This window comes from Dermochelys coriacea, chromosome 23 (genome assembly GCF_009764565.3).
Source record: "Dermochelys coriacea isolate rDerCor1 chromosome 23, rDerCor1.pri.v4, whole genome shotgun sequence".
NCBI classification, from domain to species: Eukaryota; Metazoa; Chordata; order Testudines; family Dermochelyidae; genus Dermochelys; species Dermochelys coriacea.
This window is the reverse complement of record NC_050090.1, coordinates 12,047,921-12,062,822: the sequence shown is the minus strand read 5'-3', so window position 1 is coordinate 12,062,822 and position 14,902 is coordinate 12,047,921. Positions and strand designations below refer to the sequence as shown.

Sequence of the window (14,902 nt, the reverse complement as noted above, 5' to 3'; positions counted from 1 at the left end):
AAGGAAGGGACATGACTTTTGGCCTCTCATCCCCCACAACTCAACACCTGGAAGCACGTTTGTAGAGAAAAGATTGTGAACAGGAAAGGTGGTCCTGCAAAGAAGAATCCCAGCCTGTGTATTAAGGAACTCTACCATCAATCGGGGGAGACACTGCCTGGTTCAAATTCATTTTAGTTTATAGAACTCAGACTGCAAATTTGTTTTATTTCTTAGGTGACTAACTTTGATCTCTATGCTCACTACTTATAATCACTTAAATAAATCACTTATAATCACTTATAATCTGTCTTTCTGCAGTTAATAAATATGTTTTATATTTTACCTAAGAGAGTGTGTTTTGCTTTGAAGTGCTTGAGAAATCTGATCAGTGTACAAAAACATGTTCTCTCCATATTAAGGGAGGAATGGACTGGATTATAAATGTACACAGGATGGTACAGTCCTGGGGTCCAAGGCTGTGGAGCTGGGGGAATTGGCTGGATCCTCTCTGTTGTTGGTTCATGAGCGGCTGGGAGAAGAATTCATGTAACTTGGCTGGGGATGTCCCTGCCTCTGGTTGGTTGTGTAAGTGTAGGGCCTGGAGGGTTTTGCAGCTTGTCACAGCATCACAGTGTGAGAGGGAGCCCAGGTTGGTGGCACACAGGGCTTAGAGTTACACTAGTTCCAGGTTGCACCCCAGGAAAACCATCACAGGCTCCCGCGTCTCTGTCCGTGTGTCCAGCTCTCTTCTACCCTGTCAGACCTGTCACAGATGGCTGGGGATTGAGGCCGAACATGCCCATCTGTCGCTCAGCAAGATTGCTGTCAGTGCCGGCAGCATTGTGCAATGAAATTGGATGTTGTCAGGTCCCAGCATGTGCTAATAGGCCCCGAGCCACCATTGGAGTCAGTGAGGCAGGTCCCAGCTGGTGCCAATCAGCCCTGACATCAATGGAGCTGCTCCAGCTGGGAATCCTTTCTCCAAGGTCACCCTGGGGTGGGGAGAGGTTCTAGTGGGGAACTTCGACCAAGCTCACAGTGGGGGATCTAGACAGCGAGGGTGTCTATGAGGTGGGGTACTTCTAGCCTGGACCTCCCCAGGAGGGAGCCAAGACCCATGAGGGTCCTTTCCCTCATCCAGTTGGAGCAGGGCCACAGCTGCTGGCCAGGGCTCCAGGGTACTCGAGTCCTTGGGGAGCCAGGTCCCCAGGGGCCAGTGGGGGGAATCGGGGCTGGGGCAGCTCCCCAAAGGAATGGGGTGATGCCCTGTTGCTGGGGCTCCATGTTGCTCTTGCTCTGGGTGTGTCCAAGGCCTGGGCTGGATGCAGGGGTTGCAGGCCCGGGATGCAGGATTCCAGCTGGATGGTCTCAGGCTTGTCCTGGCTGTGGACCACGCACTGAGAGCAGGACACTGGCTGGGCTCCCCCCAGTCCCCTGTCCTCCAGGAGCTCCCGGTGCCGTCCCTGCCAGCGACGGCCTCATGGGGATGGGCTGGACGTGTGGCTGAGGGGAGGCCATTTGAGGTCAGGGCTTGGGAGGGAGGCACTGAGCCCCTCACAATCGGGGGAGCCATCGCGCTGCGTGTGCTGTCTTCACCCAACTGGTGCCACCGCCCCAGGAAGGCTGCGTGTGGGAGCCAGAACCCCGCTGGTAACAGGTCATGTCACTCATTGGCTGGGCTTGGGCCTGTCCCTGTGGGGTGCTTGCCCTGGCAAAGGGGTTGATGGCCCAGCCTGGCTGGGTGACACCCCCTGAACTCCCCATACATGGCCAGGCACAGGGCGTCCCTGCTGGCTGAGTTCCCCCCGCTGTCGCAAATGCAGCTTGGAAAATAAATTGCCCCTTGTGGTGGAGGCACAAGAACTGTGTGGAGGGGACGGGAGGCCTCACTCCTGAATCTCACACCTACCAGTCACCTCAGCCCTGGCTGGGCTTCCCCCGTGGGCACAACCGCGGATTCAGAAATAAATGGCCCTTGCGGCCTTGATAGTGGCACAAGGGCTGCAGGGCCACCGGCCTCCAGCCCCCGAGGGAGCAGCCGCTGGCAGCCTCATCTCTGGCAGGGAGCAGGCGAGGGCCTCCCTCCCGAGCCCCTCACCGTTTCTCTGTGGGCAAAGGGACCTCCCTGCCTCTGGCTAGGGCTGGATTAACCTTTTGTTGGCCTGGCACCAAACATATTTATGAGCCCCCACGGGGAACACGTGTAAAAGCCAAGAGATGGACACAGGTGTGGACCCCAACCCTGACTGCACCCCCCGCCCCAGAGACCCCCCATGGCAACTGCACCCCCTGCCCTTGGACTTCTGCCTCAGGTGCACCTCCTTCCCCAGGACCCGCACCCCAATTCCATCCACTTGTCTGGAGATCACTCCCCACTCTAACTATCCCCACGCAGACTCTGACCCCTGCCTGAGATGCCCACCTCAACTTCAGCTGCTTCCCCAGGACCCCCCCAACCTGACTGTACCCCCCACCCCAGAACCCTCATCCCCAACATGGCCTCACCCTCAGGTGTCATCCACCGGGCTCAGGGAGCAACTCCCCAAATCCAGATTCATAACCCTCTCCCCTGCCCTAGCGCTGCAGGGTTTGATCACCTCCCTTTGCACCAGTGGAAGGGACACTGGTCTTGCAACAAAGATGGTGAGCAGTGGCTTGCGTGGCCGGAGCAGCTGCTGCTGGGCAATGCCCAGTAGCAACTGATGCCGCTAGCCCCATGGACGGATGGAGCAGTGGCCAGTGGGGCTGCCCCCAGGCGCCCTGGAGCAGCAGCACCCGGAGGCCCCACACAAGCCGACCGGAGCAGCAGCCCCAGGGATCCCCCAGATAAGGTTTAGTCAGGGGTATTTATAATAAAGGTCATAGATAGGTCACGGACCATACATTTTTGTTAATTCCCCATGACCTGTGCGTGACTTTTACTAAAAGCACTGTGACAAAATGGCTGATGTTGGTGTGGTGGGCCCCGCGCTTTTCTTGGCACAGGGCTAGGACATAATTCCTTGTCCCTGCTCTTAGGGCGCCAAGGGCCCTGCTAGTAGCCCAGGAAGGTGGTAGAGAAGGGAAACAGGGTCTGAGCCCCAGCCCCTCTCCCCTTGCAGGTTTCTAACCCTCTTCCCCCCCCCCCCCCCCCCCCGATTAGGGTTATCCTCGGTCCTTGATGCTGTGGGAGGGAGTCTCCCTGCTCTGCTGGGATGGGGTCTCCCTTCCTCCAATTCTCTGGTCTTTCAAATCTCAGCAACACATCTCCAAACTCCAGTCCTCTCTCCTTCCTCACTCTCCCGTCTGCCTGAAACAGAGGGGAAAGGGGGTTAATTAGGTTCCTGACAGGGCCTTAATTTGCTACAGACACTTCAATTCACCTACAGGGAACCATGCCTTAACTAGGCAGCTGTGTGACATTAGGTTCCTGACTGGATCTTACTTGGGTACAGCTGTAGTAGCCTTCCCTAGTCTCCAGGGAACCACCCTTAATCTCCCCTCTAGCACTCTCCCACTGCTCTCTGGCCCTGCTGTATCACATATCTCCCTCTCCCATTCCCCCTCCACCCCCCAACAACAACACTGGGTTGGGCTACTTGGGACAAGAGACAGTATTGTCGTGACAGGCCGTCCGCATTACCGTGTTGGCTTCCGACTCTGTGCTGTATCCGGAAGAGAAAGGTTGTAGGGATAGGAACCATCTAGTCACTTGTGTATTTCTCTCCTTGTTTTTGTGCATCTGTTGGAGTGGGGCGTCACAAGGGTGAACCGCTGCCCCAGTAGGTAGTACCATAGCATCTCCATGGCCCATTTAACCGCTAGGAATTCCTTTCCTACTATGGCATACCATTGCTCCCTGGGCAGGAGCTTCCGGCTCAGGTAAAGGATCAGGTACTCCTCATCCTCCACCATCTGTGAAAGGACGGCCCCAAGGTCTACCTCCGAGGCGTCTGCCCTCGTGGCGAAGTGAGGGATGAACTGGCAATAGTACCCCACTATCCCTAAGAACACTCTGCCTTGCTTCTTGAGGATTGGTCAGGGCCATTCCTGTATTGCCTCCACTTTGTTCCACTGGAGTTTCACCAGGTCCCTTCCAACTACATACCGGAGGTATCTGGCCTCAGCTAGCCCTATTACACATTTGGAAGGGATAGCTGTGATGGTGAACCCCATAAAGCTTTAGGGAAATATGCTTATGAATGGTTTCAGAGTAGCAGCCGTGTTAGTCTGTATTCGCAAAAAGAAAAGGAGTACTTGTGGCACCTTAGAGACTAACAAATTTATTAGAGCATAAGCTTTCGTGAGCTACAGCTCACTTCATCGGATGCATTTGGTGGAAAAAACAGAGGAGAGATTTATATACACACACACAGAGAACATGAAACAATGGGTTTATCATACACACTGTAAGGAGAGTGATCACTTAAGATAAGCCATCACTAGCAGCAGGGGGGGGAAAGGAGGAAAACCTTTCATGGTGACAAGCAAGGTAGGCTAATTCCAGCAGTTAACAAGAATATCAGAGGAACAGTGGGGGGTGGGGTGGGGGGGAGAAATACCATGGGGAAATAATTTTACTTTGTGTAATGACTCATCCATTCCCAGTCTCTATTCAAGCCTAAGTTAATTGTATCCAGTTTGCAAATTAATTCCAATTCAGCAGTCTCTCGTTGGAGTCTGTTTTTGAAGCTTTTCTGTTGAAGGATAGCCACTCTTAGGTCTGTGATCGAGTGACCAGAGAGATTGAAGTGTTCTCCAACTGGTTTTTGAATGTTACAATTCTTTTAGAATGTTCTTTTAGAATTATGTCCACATATCTCTTCAGGGGATACCATCATAGGGCCTAATCACATCAGCCACACTATCAGAGGCTCGTTCACCTGCGCATCTACCAATGTGATATATGCCATCATGTGCCAGCAATGCCCCTCTGCCATGTACATTGGCCAAACTGGACAGTCTCTACATAAAAGAATGAATGGACACAAATCAGACGTCAAGAATTATAACATTCAAAAACCAGTTGGAGAACACTTCAATCTCTCTGGTCACTCGATCGCACACCTAAGAGTGGCTATCCTTCAACAAAAAAGCTTCAAAAACAGACTCCAACGAGAGACTGCTCAATTGGAATTAATTTGCAAACTGGATACAATTAACTTAGGCTTGAATAGAGACTGGGAAGGGATGAGTCATTACACAAAGTAAAACTATTTCCCCATGGTATTTCTCCCTCCCACCCCTTCCCCCACTGTTCCTCTGATATTCTTGTTAACTGCTGGAATTAGCCTACCTTGCTTGTCACCATGAAAGGTTTTCCTCTTCCCCCCCCCCCCCCCCCCCCGCTGCTGGTGATGGCTTATCTTAAGTGATCACTCTCCTTACAGTGTGTATGATAAACCCATTGTTTCATGTTCTCTGTGTGTGTGTGTATATAAATCTCTCCTCTGTTTTTTCCACCAAATGCATCCGATGAAGTGAGCTGTAGCTCACGAAAGCTTATGCTCTAATAAATTTGTTAGTCTCTAAGGTGCCACAAGTACTCCTTTTCTTTATGCTTATGAATGTATATATATAACATAACTGGAATATGTTTTATGCTACATATGCCATGTAACATGTTTCTGTAAAGGTTATGAACTACTGAATCTATTCATCCTATCTGTATGCATGTATCATCTTTGTATTCAAAGTTATGAATATTGGCTGGGTACTGACTTGATTTTTAAGTAGCCTTTGTAAAGCATTTCGTCAGCTTCTTGAGATAGGAATGTGCAAATTAAGTGCCCAGTCAAGAAGCACTTAACGCACAATGGATCTTGGAAGGCTCCAATCCACATCAGAAATCTACATGAGGACGTTCAAGGTAGCATGCAAACAATGGCTGCTGCCTGTAAAAACTGAGTCATGCATGGACATATGACTTGCCCAGGTGACTCCAAAACTCCATCTTGGAGCTGGACTTTGCATAGGAGAGAGGAGGGGGTCTCCATCCACAAGAGGAAGCCTATTTAAGCCTGTGGGAGACCCCTCCATTTTGTCTTCAGCTGGATAAAGAGATAGCCTCTCCACCCCCAAGGATACCTGAAAAAAACTGGAACAAAGGAGAGTAACTACAGGGGCTGTGAGTGATTGCTGAACCTAGACTAGAAGGAGACTAAAAGGAAGCTGACTGGGTGAGGTTTTTATTTGTATTCAATTTTCTTACAATATCAGACATAGACTTGCGTGTTCTATTCCATTTTGCTTGGTAATTCACTTTATTCTGTCTGCTATTACTTGGAACCACTTAAATGCTACTTTCTGTATTTAATAAAATCACTTTTTACTTATTAATTAAACCAGAATCTGTATTAATATCTTGGGGGGGGGGGGAGAACTGTGCATACCTTTCTATCAGTGTTATAGAGGGCGAACAATTTATGAGTATACCCTGTATAAGTTTTATACAGGGTAAAACAGATTTATTTGGGGTTTGGACCCCACTGGGAGTTGGACATCTGAGTGTTAAAGACAGGAACACTTCTTAAGCTGCTTTCAGTTTAAGCCTAAAGCTGTTAGGGGACGTAGCTCAGACCTGGGTCTGGGTTTGCGGCAGGCTAGTGGGTCTGGCTTAAACCAGGCAGGGCACTGAAGTCCAAAACTGCCAGGGCAGGAAAGCAGGGGCAGAAGCAGTCTTGGCACATCAGCTGGCAGCCCCCAGGGGGTTTCTGTGATCCAACCCGTCACAATAGCGGTGAAGTTGGCTTGTATAAGAGTGTCTATTGCCGCTTCCAATTTCCCCATGTGCGTCTCCCAGTCAGGGCTATGGATTACCACAACGTTTAAATAGGTGGCGCATACTTGGCATGGGGTCAAAGTAATCTGTCCATCAGCCGTTGGAAAGTCGCGGGGGCCCCTTGGAGCCCGAAAGAGGGGACGGTATATTGGAAGAAACCATCAGGTGTAGAGGAGGCTTTTTTCCCATGGCATCCTCATCCAGGGGGATCTGCCAATAGTCTTTTGTTAAGTCCAAGGTGGTCAAGTATCTGGTCTTGCCTAACCAATCCACCAGCTTATCGATATGTGGTATCAGGTAGGCATCGAACTGAGATACTTCATTTAACTACCGGAAGTCAGTACAGAATCACAGGATGCCATCAGGCTTGGGGACTAAGACGACAGGGCTGGACCACTGGCTGTGGGATTCCTCAATCACCCTGAGCTCCAGCATCTTCCTTACTTCCGCCCTAATTTCTTCTCTTTTTGCTTCTGGTATGCGATAGGGTTTTATCGTTAGCCTTGGTCTGGGACAGGTGGCCAGGGAGAACCAGAGAAGCCGGCCTGTGAGCAGATCCGGGCTGGGAGGAGAGCTGCAGCACTTCTGGGGCTGGAGCAGTCCAGAGCCGGATGCAGGGAGCAGCTGGGGAGAGCACGGGGGACACGGAGCAGAAGGCCCAGTGCAGGGAGACTCCCATGGCTGCTACTCTGAATCCCCCAGCCAAGAGATCTTGCAGGCCGGCCTAACACAGCATTATGCCAGAGAACTCTGCCTATGTGCCAAATATTGCTGCAGACGAGACATGAGGTTTTGTATTAAAACATTAAAAAAAATATTTGTTTATTGGTCAGTGTTGGAGGCTGGCAGTTGGGACTCTTGAATTCTCTAACTAGCAGTGATACTTGATTTACTTTGTGCATGACTGAAAGAAATTCACTTGGCCGCTGGGTGTTTCACTCTACCCAGGTTTACAATGTCGGGGGGGGAGGGACTCGGGGGGCCAGTGCCACATGGGAAGGCAGGGGGAATATTCTCAGTCTATCACAGGGGAGGAGCAAGGTGGTGGGGCTGGAGTTCCAATCTGTGGGAGTACCCAATTGGTTGGGGCCCCTGGCCACAGGCCCCTTCAGACCACACAGTAATCCAGACACATCTGTCTTGCCATGAGTTTAAAATGTGCATCAATAAAGCACACATTGATTTTTGTTCAAGTCTTTTATTTACACGTTTAACCACTTGGGCCTTCTTTTTTCAGCCGGTACATTTCTAAGAGGGAAAGTTAAAAAGTGATTCCCATTGTTTATTGTGCTACTTATAAATGTAGCGTGCAAAGTAAAAACGACCTTTTTATCACATAACTTGTTTTGGTTTGGGTTTTACTTCTGCAAGAGAGCTGAATCGGGAAATTGTAAGGGATAAAAATTACACAAAACGAAAGGTGTTACAGCCCTGTGACACTACACACCATATTCCTCACAGTGGTATGATTATGATATAATTCTGACATCAATATTTTGCATCTTGTACAAGGTATGTCTTGTTAGGTGTCTATGGAAAAAGATACGATTTGCTGAATATGATTATCCTATTTGTGTGCATGTATCCATTTTGTTTCAAAAGTTATGAATATTGACTATCTATCTGTATGTCACATGTAGACACTAGGCAAGATGCTTCCAGTCTAGACAGCTGGCTGTGAAGGACCTATTCAAGGTAATGGCCCATTAGGGGAAACAATAGGCCTTTGAAGAAGCTTATCCCACAGCTGGTGAGCCTTCCTGAAAACGCTCCAGATAGCCTGTGGATAATGGCTGCTATGACATGCAAGGGCATGTGACCAGACCATATGACACTAAACTCCATTTTGGTACCTGTATTTTTCCACAAACTGGCCTGGGAACTGAGTTTGAAACAAAGGGTTCCTGCCATATGGAAAAACGATAGAAGGCAGGATGTGACATTATCTCAGGGCCTCACTCCCCACACACAAGAACTCCTGGAAACACTTGAGGATCAAAGACTGAACGGGGAAACCTGCTGGTCATAGGCTAAAGGAATTTCTAGCCTGTGTATGAAAACTTGGTGGACTGCTTGTATCATTAGTCAGGATGAGAAATTGCTAATTCAGATCCTATTCATCTAGTTACGTATGTTAAGCTTACTTGGCATTTTTGTTTTTTTGCAAGATAATCTGCTTTGATCTGTTTGCTATTGCTTACAATCCCTTAAAATCTATTTTTCTGTAGTTAATAAACTTGTTTTATGTTTTCTTTTTATCGATGTGTTTTGAATGAAGTGTCTGGGGAAAATCTCAGCTTGGTTAATGCAAGCTTGTTGTGTATAGCTTTCCCACACTGAGGGAACTATAGAGAAAACTATATTAATTCACCACATTGTACAGATCCTTGTTCAGTGCAAGACAGTATAATTCTGGGTTTATATTCCAGTAGGGGTGCCAGGCTGGGAAGCTTGGCTGTATGTCCTGGAGTGGCTCAGGTAAAGCACTCAGTTAACTCAGTTGGGCTTGTGGCACCACCTGCTATCATGTTGGGTGATACACTCAGCTCCCCAGGCCCTGTTATCTCCAGCAAAGCCCACAGTGGTTCCTGCACCTCCCAGACTGCACCCTGGGGGTGATAACCCATCACAGTGGGGATAGGGCACAGTGATGGGAGTGGGGATTATGGATGGGGGATAAATGGGTAGGTGTGGGTAGGAGAGGGGTGGTGGGGTCAGGTGGAGTGGGACCTCGTTTGAAGTACCAGTACTATCAGCAATTTTCCCTCTAATTTTTTCCAGACTTGTGCGGAATGAACTTTGTCATGAGCACCGTATTGAGGTAATGCGCAGAAAACTCACGTGATTAACTCAAAAAAAAAAAGCAATGAAAAAAATGAATTGTAAATAAACTTGCTACTAAACAATAGAATATCAATTCAAATTTATTAAATATTTTTGGATGTTTTTCTACATTTTCAAATATATTGATTTCTATTTCAACACACAATACAGAGTGTACAGCGCTCACTTTATATTATTATTTTTATTTCAAATATTTTTACTATAAAAATGATAAACAAAGAAATAGAATTTTTCAGTTCACCTCAAACAAGCCTTGCGTAACTCAAATTTTTCGTAAGTCAGAAACATATACCTGTAAGTTACACAAATTTCCGCAACTTGAAAATCCTATTTCTGGCTTACGGAGCTTTTTCCGTAAGTATGAATTTGTGTAAGTCGGGTCCTGTGTAACCCATGGAGCATCTGTAGTGCAATCTCTTTATCATGAAAGTGTAACTTAGAAATGTAGGGGGGGAGTTGTTACATAACTGCACTTAAAAACAAAACAATGTAAAACTTTAGAGCCTATAAGTACACTCAGTCCTACTTCTTGTTCAGCCAATCACTAAAACAAACAAATTTGTTTACATTTACGGGAGATACTGCTGCCTACTTCTTATTTACAATGTCATCTGAAAGTGAGAACAGGCATTCGCATGGCGTTTTTGTAGCTAGTGTTGCAAGATATTTACATCCAAATATGCTAAACGTTCGTTTGCCCCTTCATGCTTCACCCACCAATCCAGAGGACAAGCTTCCATGCTGATGATGCTTATAAAAAAATGTGTTAATTAAATTTGTGACTGAACTTCTTGGGGGAGAATTATATGTATCCTGCTCTGTTTTACCCACATTCTCGCATATATTTCATGTTATAGCAGTCTCAGATGATGACCCAGCACATGTTGGTCATTTAAGAACACTTTCACTCCAGATTTGACAAAACGCAAACAGTACCAATGTGAAATTTCTAAAAATAGCTTCAGCACTCGACCTCAGGTTTAAGAATCTGAAGTGCCTTCCAAAATCTGATCGGGACGGGGTGCGGAGCGTGCTTTCAGGCTGAGCAACACTCTGATGGGGAAACTACAGAACTCAAACCACCAAAAAAGAAAATCAACCTTCTGCTGGTGGCAGTTGACTCAGATGATGAAAAGGATCATGCGTTGGGCTGCTCTGCTTTGGATTGTTAACCAGCAGAACCCGTCATCAGCATGTTCACATGTCCTCTGGAATGGTGGTTGAAGTATGAAGGAACATATAAATCTTTAGCACCTCTGGCAGGTAAATATCTTGCGATACTAGCTACAAGAGTGTCATGTGAACACCTGTTCTCACTTTTAGGTGACATTGAAAACAAGAAGTGGGCAGCATTATCTCCTGCAAATGGGGGGGAGGGGGGAAGGATAGTTCACTGTTTTGAGCATTGGCCTGCTACACCCAGGGTTGTGAGTTCAATCCTTGAGGGGGCTATTTAGGGATCTGGGGCAAAAATTGGGGATTGGTCCTGCTTTGAGCAGGGGGTTGGATTAGATGACCTCCTGAGGTCCCTTCTAACCCTGATATTCTATGATAAACAAGCTTGTTTGTCTGAACAATTGGCAGAAATAGAAATTTAATAGAATGCCATTTATGTTAATGTAGAGAGCTTCTACATCCATAGTGGCTAATAGGAGAACACTTCAATCTCCCTGGTCACTCAGTAACCGACCTAAAATGGGCAATTCTTCAACAAAAAAAACTTCAAAACCAGATTTCAATGTGAAACTGCAGAACTGGAATTAATTTGCAAACTGGACACCATCAAATTAGGCCTGAATAAAGACTGGGAGGGGTCGGGTCATTACAAAACCTAATTTCCCCCTACTGTTACTCACACCTTCTTGTCAACTGTTTGAAATGGGCCATTCTCATTACCACCACAAAAGTGATTTGTCCTCCCTTGGTATCCTACTGTTAATTGAATTGTCTCATTAGACTGACCTCCCACTTGGTAAGGCAACTCCCGTCTTTTCATGTGCTGTATATTTATACCTACTAGTGTATTTTTCACTCCATGCAGTTGATGAAGTGGATTCTAGCCCACGAAAGCTTATGCCCAAATAAATTTGTTAGTCTCTACGGTGCCGCAAGGACTCCTCCTTGTTTTTATAAAATATTAGTAAGGCACCTCAAGTGAAAATGAATGTCTACACAACAATTGCAAAGTCTAGCTACTGTAATAAAAGACTTGGTCCCTATTACATTGTAAACACACTAAATTAATCAGTGTATTAAATTTTTGTTACTAAAAACAAGAGAAATGTAAAAAAAAAAAAAACAAAAAATGTATTATGTTAACTAACTTAAGCTGTTTAAGGTTGCATCCCACAGACCAAACACACCAGAAGATATCTCACCACAAAGACACCAGAAGATATCACACCACAAAATACCAGATGATATCAGTATACAGTGAAGAAGCCCCCCAAGCATCAAGAAAAGAAAAATGTAGTACTTTATAAATAAGAGACTGACCAAATACACTTCAGTCTACCATATATGAACAATTAAGTTGGCAATCAGCTAGAAATCACTGACAGTTAATTTCACTTTGGCTACTGTGTAAAAGCAACTATTATTGCTGTATTACTGTATTATTGTTGTAGTGTTGTCTTATTGTTGTATTACTGTATTATTGTTGTATTATTGCTCTATATCATTTACAATGTGCATAACATTGCTAAACTGTTTAGCCAACACACATGTAAAAATTAACAAATGAACGGCAGCAAACAACATGAAGGCAAGGAAAAAAAAAAAATTGGCAAAGAAATTAAGTTACACGGTAACTACAAATTGGGTAAACAAATTGCCTATTAGTACCTGTCATAATTTGGGTCAGTGACACTGCAACCTAACTGAGGCACATGTTATTCAAAACAATCCTGATCAGTGTCTGGACACCAGTACTCCATCCTGACACTGCAATACTTGCTTAATTGGTTACTGTCCATGCAGTAGGTTTATCTGAAAGACAGCATCCATAAGAAACAACTGGATCTACATCATCTACTGGTGTATCACAGAGCAGTTCAACCAATGGAACAGAGAAGTTGGCCACTTCTGTTTCCTGCCCAGTGATGCTTACCACAGGGTGACAACCAGCAGTAAGGGTAACCTATAACATGAATGGACAGTCCTGTGTAGTAATTAATTACAATATATTTATATATAAAGGCCTCAGGGGTAGTGTCACTACTCCAAATTTCTCTTTTACTTCCCCTTTACATAGCACTGTGGGACACATTATCACAATCCCTATCCAAGTATTTCAAAACACTCAACGTACTGCTAATAATGATACAGAGGGTAACTGTAATTGCCCAAATAAAAGTGGGTTGCTATCTGCAGTACCACAAGGACCAAACTACACCACCAGATTGGAAAAGAATTGTTATGCTTGGACATAAAGTGCTGTTATATGTAAACATACATACTATACATAGATGCCCATTTACGCTACAAATATATACGCCATATCCATATTATTCATTTATATTAATTACTTGGGAGAATAAGGCTCAATCATAATACTACATTCCTCAGTCATGGTCCCAGACCTAACATTCCCAGGCCCACCATAAGGGACTAAAAACTAATTGGATAATAAAATCAGTCCATCAGTCGTACGAGGGAATGTGGACTAAAAAGACAGATGAGGCATGAGTGTATGGATGGTAACATAAGGTAACCACATAACAGTGTTTAGCCCACTGAGTTATATTTAGTCCATGCACTATTCTTTTCTGGGACGATGGGTAAACATCCTCCCCATAAAAGACAAAAAATGGGGGAATGTAGTAAGATGAGGCCCTGAAACATAAACCCTTGTATCAGAGGCCTGGTATGAGGCGTAAGGCCTGAACTACAGTAACGGTCAAGACTTTGTTAACATAAAGCCAAGTTAAGCTGTGAGCAAGAGGCAGGCCCTGCTCAGAGTCTGGCAAGGAAAGGGCTGATGTTGCAAAAATACACATTCCAGAAAGGGACTGGACACGAGAGATAGAAACATGTGCCAGGCTGGTACCAGAACACTCCGATACTTGCACATTCCACACAGATAACCAGGAGAGAGGCGGCACCCTAACGCATAGAGGGGCTGGACCTCAATGTGTCAGGAGTGAGATGTAACTTGTTTGGCCCTCTGTATAAGAATGCACCCCTGAGCGGTTGTCTCTGTCTGGCCTAGGGGTCAGTGGAGAATCCCGCCACTGACTGAGCCGGTCCATTGTCAAGGAGCACATACACTTTAAATAGGTATGTGGGTAAATAGGACTAATCCCCTGAGATGAGATATTAGATGGATGGGATCTGAGTTACCCAGGAAAGAATTTTCTATAGTATCTGGCTGGTGAATCTTGCCCATATGCTAAGGGTTTAGCTGGTCACCATATTTGGGGTCGGGAAGGAATCTTCCTCCAGGGCAGATTGGAGAGGCCCTGGAGGTTTTTCACCTTCCTCTGTAGCATGGGGCATGGGTCACTTGAGGGAGGCTTCTCTGCTCCTTGAAGTCTTTAAACCACGATTTGAGGACTTCAATAGCTCAGACATAGGTGAGGTTTTTCGTTGGAGTGGGTGGGTGAGATTCTGTGGCCTGCATTGTGCAGGAGGTCGGACTAGATGATCAGAATGGTCCCTTCTGACCTTAGTATCTATGAATCTATATGTACTAGCAGAACTGCAGACATCTGATCCGGGGAGCTGGAGACTGTGTTTCGTTAGGCAAAATAAACCTGGCCGGGTGCCTTCGTACCTTATCGGAGTCTGTGGTCACTGCGGGTTCTCTCGGGGTCAGCTGTGTCAGTGATCTGCACAGAGCCGGGGCAGCACACAGAGGGAGCACATGCATGCAGCCTAATGTTATCAACATTGGATAGAGCAGAGCACCACACCAGTGAGGTCTGACAACACCTGGTATCTCTGCAGGCCCTCGCAGTGCACTGTGTCAGTGACTCCCCAGACAGGCTGGGACTGTGTGAGACAGGGGACAAGATGCTGGGACTGCTTTGATACAGGAAATAGGCAGGTGGCAAGAAGAGACCGGGAAAGGGTCTGGCCCAGGGGCCCAGAGCTGGTCAGAGGCAGAACTGAGGAAAGAACCCAGGTGTCCTGACCCCCAACCCAGCGTGTTTGGGGTCTACACCAGCCCTTGAGTCCCCTCCCAGCTCTTGCTATCCCATGCTGTCTCTGTGCTTCTCTGGCTGAGAGGTCCAGGATCTCCCATGTTTCCAAAGCCCATCATTCAGACACAAGGTGCTCAACCCTGGAGGGCCTTCTCTCCCCAGTGCGGATGCA

General features: G+C 46.6%; 1 long non-coding RNA gene across 2 annotated transcripts; it reads left to right on the top strand.

Moving 5' to 3' along the window:
* The first annotated feature begins 5,985 nt into the window (after positions 1–5,985).
* Positions 5,986–14,413, top strand: LOC119846958. Of its 2 annotated transcripts, XR_005290037.2 has the most exons (3): positions 5,986–6,140; positions 9,524–9,563; positions 11,925–14,413. It is a non-coding gene; the product is annotated as an uncharacterized LOC119846958 (long non-coding RNA). The 2 variants fall into 2 exon arrangements; XR_005290036.1 differs by lacking the exon at positions 11,925–14,413 and having other exon boundaries at positions 6,081–6,140; positions 9,524–9,610.
* Positions 14,414–14,902: the final 489 nt, after the last annotated feature.